Consider the following 6,179-nt stretch of genomic DNA (forward strand, 5'->3'; position numbering starts at 1 on the left):
GCAAATGCTACAAATATTGATGGTCATCGAAACAATACACGTGGACGACGGCGAGGTCGTGGTCGAGGACGAGGCCGTGGATATTTTAATCGAAACCAAAGCCATAATCAGAACCATAATTCTGGTCGTGGACAAGGTAATAATCGTGGTCGTGGCCAGAAAAGAAATAATTACCAATATTCACAAAGAAACAATGTCCACACACAAGATAAGGCCAAAAGTGGCAAGACATGACACTGGGACATCACAAAAATATGATGGTTCATGTTATAGATGTCGTAGCACAGGCCATTGGTCAAGGACCTGTCGCACACCTGCACATCTTTGTCAACTTTATCAAGAGTCCATTAAAGAAAAGGAAAAGAAGCAAACCTCATTGATAATGTTGAATTCACTCCGCTAAATGTTGCTGATTTCTGCAATGACATGGAAGACATAAACTAAAAAAAATCTATTATTGTTCTAGTAAAACTGTTTTTCCTTCGTTTGTTTTTCATGTAATGTCTTTCCTACAATAAATGAACTTTATTTTTAATAATAATTATGATTATGTTTATTCACTTATTATTCCTTTTATACGTGAAGTTTAATATGAGTCCAACTGGAGCACAACACCAAGAAAAGATTGGAGATCTTTGTATAGCAGATAGTGGTAGTACACATACTATTCTGAAATCAAAGAAATATTTTTCAGAATTAGTACCAACAAAAACAGTCATACATACAATATCAGGTCCTGCAGACTTGATAGAGGGAACCGGGAAAGCCCATTTTATATTACCAAATGGTACAAGCTTTTGTATAGAAAATGCCTTATTTTCTCCAAAGTCTAATAGAAACTTATTAAGTTTCAATGACATATATTTCAAAGGATATGACACAAAAACTGTGACCATTGAAAATAAGAAATATATGTATATTATAGACACAAACCATGTGCTTGAAAAACTACCAACACTTGATTCTGGTCTGCATTATACATATATACATATGATTGAATCAAATATGGTAGTCGAAGGAAAACATTGTGATCCTGGGACATTCAGTTTATGGCATGATAGGTTGGGCCACCCAGGATTAACAATGATGCGAAGGATAATTGAGAATACACAAAATATTAAAAGGAATTATTAGTAGCCATTTTTTTTTGTGATATAAATCATTTATATTGCCACTAATGTGTGGCTGTAACTATTTTCTCCTGTTTTCCCTTTTTATAATATATTTGCCGGTTGCAAAAAAAAGAAAATATAAATCATTTATGATGCCCATAGTTAGGGTTAATGTCATAAAAACCCTCAAGTTTTCAAGCTTTTTTCGGTTTTGCCCAAAGTTGATATTTGTCCGTTTTTACTCTAACATTTTCGAAAAAATGTTCGGTTTTACCCTTTTACCGGTGATAACAGGTTTTCCAGGTTACCATTATATTAAATTCGCAAAAAACCCTTAAGTTTACCATTTTTTTGTGTTTTTACCCTTAAGTTTATAATTTTTTTACACTTTTACCTTAAATATTTTTTTTCATAATATACGTATTCATGCAGAAAAATCGTATTTATATACGAAAAAATGTTTAATTAAATATTGTATTTTTTTAATGTTATATATATATATATATATATATATATATATATATATATATATATATATATATATATATCTTACTATTTCTAAAAACATATTTAAGACGTCCAAGTGTTTAAGCTTAAAATACAACTGGACTTCAATAAAATAATATTAAATTTTAAATTGTTCAAGTTTATAAGCTAAAAGTATAATCAAACAATGCAGTAAAATATCTTATTTCATTTTCGCGTATCTTCTTATCTTTCCTAAATATATTTCCCAAAGTTTAGGTAGGACTTATTCAAATTCTCAGTATTTTAGGCTGATTAAAAGTGAAAGACTCATTCAAATAGGAAAGGAACCATGAAAATCGGGAGGAATGCGAGGATTTGCTGTTGCACACTTCTAGATAATGCTCTGCTTGATCTCACTGTAAACCCTAACCACCATCGTTTTCCATTTTCCCTGAAATCCACCACCATCTCTCCACAATCTCTCTAAAAACCTAGCACTGTCTCTCCACATTTTTCTCTATAAACCTAGACCTAACATTGTTTATAGCTACAACCACTCATCTCCTCATCTTTGTTCCTCTATATTTCCCATCCTCTTCACTGCAAGATCAACCCCCCTTCTCTGTTTATCTGAAAATTCCAGTACAACCCCACCATTATACCATTGTCGCATCTATCTCAGCAAGGATGAAGTATGAAGCCATTTGGGAAAAAACAACAGTTATGTTCATGATTGAAAAATCATGCCAATGTTCTTCTCTCCACCTCTCTTGATCCAAGAACCTCTACGAGCCCTAAAAACGCCCATTATCAGCCGCCACTCTCACCACCGGTCGCTACCATACGTGGCCGCGACCTCCACCATCTCTGTCATCGTTCAACTTCCCAGATGGTCTGTGTGTGTTAAGACTGAACGAAAAACTGGAAAGAAAAGAAATATCAAACAGATAGGGAGAAAGAGAGGATCGGGGTTGAGAGATGAGGAGGTAACGGAGTTGTGGTGGTATCTGATAGGCGGAGAGGTTGTGGTTACCACACATTTCTTCCTTTTCATCAAAAAGCTTTCTATCCCCTCATGTGCTTATTTTTTGCTTTTGATTTCATTTAGCTAGGTAAGCACCTCCTTTTCCTTTATCCACCAGTTCAATCATGTACCCAATTGGGTAGCCACCCATCAACACTCATATCACCACTAACCTTGTATCTATCTCATCATTCGCCCTTTTTCCTAATCTGATACTGTGATTTGTGGGTTCTAAAATTTTGAAAATAAAATATCCCCTTATTGCTTGATTCAAATCCCCATTACATGAGTAGTTTATCTCTTAGGATTTTGGGTTAAGGCTTGCATTCTCCTGCCTCTAACCAATCCTTATCTCTCCCTCTTGAGTATGTTGAATTTTAGAAGGTTCTAATGAGATTAAAAGCTACTCTGTTAAATGTACTTTTATGATTTTGAATTTTTTAGTAACCAAATTCTACTATTTATCAGATGCAGTTAATTGCTGAATTCTTGGTTTTGCTTTCTTTTTTTTATTGGGATTGGAGCTATTTAGTTGAGATCCATAATGTAAGAAGTTGACAAGCTGAAGGGATTACATCAGATGCAGATTAGAGACATCAGTCTACTAGAATAAAAATCGGTACACATCACACTTTTATAGCAACATACTTTCATTAATTTGTTTATTATAGCATCCTACTTTAAATGCAAGCAAAATTCTACAATAACAAAATAAATGAAAGTGACTTACTAGATTTATTCCTTGACAAAGAACAGTCATTTATTTAGCATAATGCTTTCAGGGTTCTTTCATATTTAATGGAATAAAAATTCTTAAAATTAGTGCAAACAGGCCTAAACATAGCTCTCTTAAATAAAAAAAGCCTTTCACTTATCTTTGGAATAATAATGAAAGAGCAAAATGGTTTGTTTGTAGTTAAATGTAAATTTGGCAATTTTGTACATTTTTATATGTGTATGGGTTGGTCTCACTGGAAAAAGAAAGTTAAAAGGAGAAGTGAAGCTAATCAAAGGTAAGATGATCTAGTTCAATAAAAAGAGCTATGGGTATAATGGTCTTTTTTGGGATTTAATTCAAGCAGTTATATTCAAACTGTCGAGCATCATGACTATCGTTGGCAGGGGGAAAAGAAATTAGTATTAAAAGATTTTGTGCAGTAAAAAAGTTGAAGGGGTATTTCAGTCCTTTTCTCAAATTCTACAGGAAATTTTTTTTCTCAAGATAGTATCCGGAGTAGTTATGTCGGCTATTTTCAACAATTCACAAGTAAATGGATTGAGGCATAACTATCTTTTTTTTATAATAATTCGATTAGAGGATGCGTTTTAATTTGCAAAATTAAAAATCAATTTGTCAAGTGGCTTTTATGTAGTTGTACCTTGTGCTACTCTTATTTTAACAATTATTGGAAGGGTAGTAAAATGGATTGGAAAAGAAGTAAGAGGACACGAGATTCATTAAGAGATTTTTCGTCAAATTTGAATAAAGGATCCAAAGCCGGTCTTTTTTATGTAAAAGGCAATTTTTTTTGAATTATGGTTTGTATTTGTTATACAACAATATATTTTTTTAAAAAAATTATAAATTTTTTTATGAATATTTTCATTTTTTTTGGTTCATGTTTGAAGCGTTTAGTTCGATTTTATATATGATTATGTACAAAAGATGAATAACAGCCTGCTTTCAACTTTCATTTATCTTTTTGTTATAAATAGCATCTTACTTTTCATTTTTCATCACTTAATAGCGTACTTTGAAAAAACTATGTCGATATAATTGGGTAGATTTTTCAAAGCTATGTCTCGGATTTAACCCTTGTATTAATATAATGTGTAGGAACCTACTAAGGAGCAACCATGAGTTTGCAGCAAATATATTCTTATTAGAAACACAAGGATGGAAGACTGGAAATTAGTTTAATTATTGTAAATGTTTTGTGTAGATTAATTTTCACTTTCCATGTTTTTTATGATTGTAATAAAGACCATGCCTCTGTTTTCCATATCTTAAATGCAAGGCTTTAAGTATTCTTCTTTCTCCAAAAAATTTTAAAAAACATCAAAACTAGAGTAAAATATCTCATATTTCAGTCATCGTCATTAAAATTTGTTTAAAATTTTCAATATGTTCAATCATTGCTATTTAAAAGAATTTAATATCCCCAAAAATGATGTGGAAAAAAAAGTTGAAATTTAATAGTTCCGGCAACTTTAAAAAGAATTGTGTTTTCTTTTTTACTTATCATTTTCTTTTGGCAAGATGAGTAGATGACTAATGAACGATTCCAAAACCATGTGTTTATATAACCCAACATAAAATTGTAATTTTTATTCTAATGCAAAACAACAATGTTATTTTAGTTTAACCTAAAAACACATGAGACTTGATATTCTAACAAAAACCAGAACATTTCAATTTTTAAAACAAAAAGAAAACATACGTTTGTTTTAACCCAAAACATTAATGTAGTGTTGAAAAATGTAATTTTTTTAACGCAAAATAGCAATGTAGTTTTAGTTTAACCTAAAAACAAAAGGGACTTAATATCTTAATAAAAACAACACAATTTCATTTTTAAAACAAAATATAAATGTACATTTGTTTTTAACCAAAAATATCATCATATTATTTTAAATCAAATCAACGGTTACTTATTCCCCCATCGATTGTAGATACACACCCATCATAATTTTTTTTTTGGGTTCCACAGATGATGCAAACAGATCTGCAAAACATATATATATATATATATATATATATATATATATATATATATATAATCTTTTAGTAAGAGGTTATATTTGTTTACAGTTCTATAATGCTATTAAGGTTAGAATATGACTATAATCTTCATAATTGAGAATTTTGTGTCAACAATACCAATTTACTACTATGGTCCTTCAAGTATTGATCACTTGATAAATTTGGAGACACAAATTTGGTATTTCAAGTATTAGTGATCGAGAATTTTCAAATTCTTTATATATAGAAAAAAAACAAATAAATGGTCAAATAACATCATTTTTATTGGTTGTTAACCTCAAGCATGCTCAAATAACATCATTTGTAATCGATTTTCAAACCTATAAAAAATTGATTTTCATATATTAAATATAAATTGCTTTCATTAATTATTTCTTCAATTTATTGTTTATAAGTTTGAGAGGTTTCCAAATACCAGTTTTTACCCCTTGTACTATCCCGGATGACCGAAAAATACCTTTGTAGATTTTAAAAGTTAAAACAAAATATTGTTTGAAACCCCTAAATGGTCCCAAATGCCTGTAAAATACCTTAGCTCATGGTGTAGCCATGAGTTTTACTTATTTGCTCACCCCATTGTACGAATATGTACCTAGCTAGAAATTACCCATTGAAATCAACTATCCGGCACAAAAGAGTCCGCCAAAAGGTGGCAAGGAAATAGCTCACGCCTAAAGGAAACTAATCGTTTCTAGAAACAAAATTTTGAAAAAAACTATTCGCCCCCGTCGCTTGGCGCGGGTAAACGGCTAGTATATATATATATATATATATATATATATATGTTTGTGTGTGTGTGTTTTTGCAAGGT

General features: G+C 31.0%; 1 long non-coding RNA gene across 1 annotated transcript; it reads left to right on the forward strand.

The window, feature by feature from the left end:
• Nucleotides 1-1,867: 1,867 nt before the first annotated feature.
• On the forward strand, nucleotides 1,868-4,615 carry LOC145109675 (uncharacterized). Its single transcript, XR_013709132.1, has 3 exons — nucleotides 1,868-2,988; nucleotides 3,073-3,223; nucleotides 4,442-4,615. It is a non-coding gene; the product is annotated as an uncharacterized LOC145109675 (long non-coding RNA).
• Nucleotides 4,616-6,179: the final 1,564 nt, after the last annotated feature.

This window comes from Lactuca virosa, chromosome 4 (assembly GCF_052849685.1).
Source record: "Lactuca virosa cultivar CGN04683 chromosome 4, Lactuca_virosa_CGN04683_v6, whole genome shotgun sequence".
Classification (NCBI taxonomy): Eukaryota; Viridiplantae; Streptophyta; class Magnoliopsida; order Asterales; family Asteraceae; genus Lactuca; species Lactuca virosa.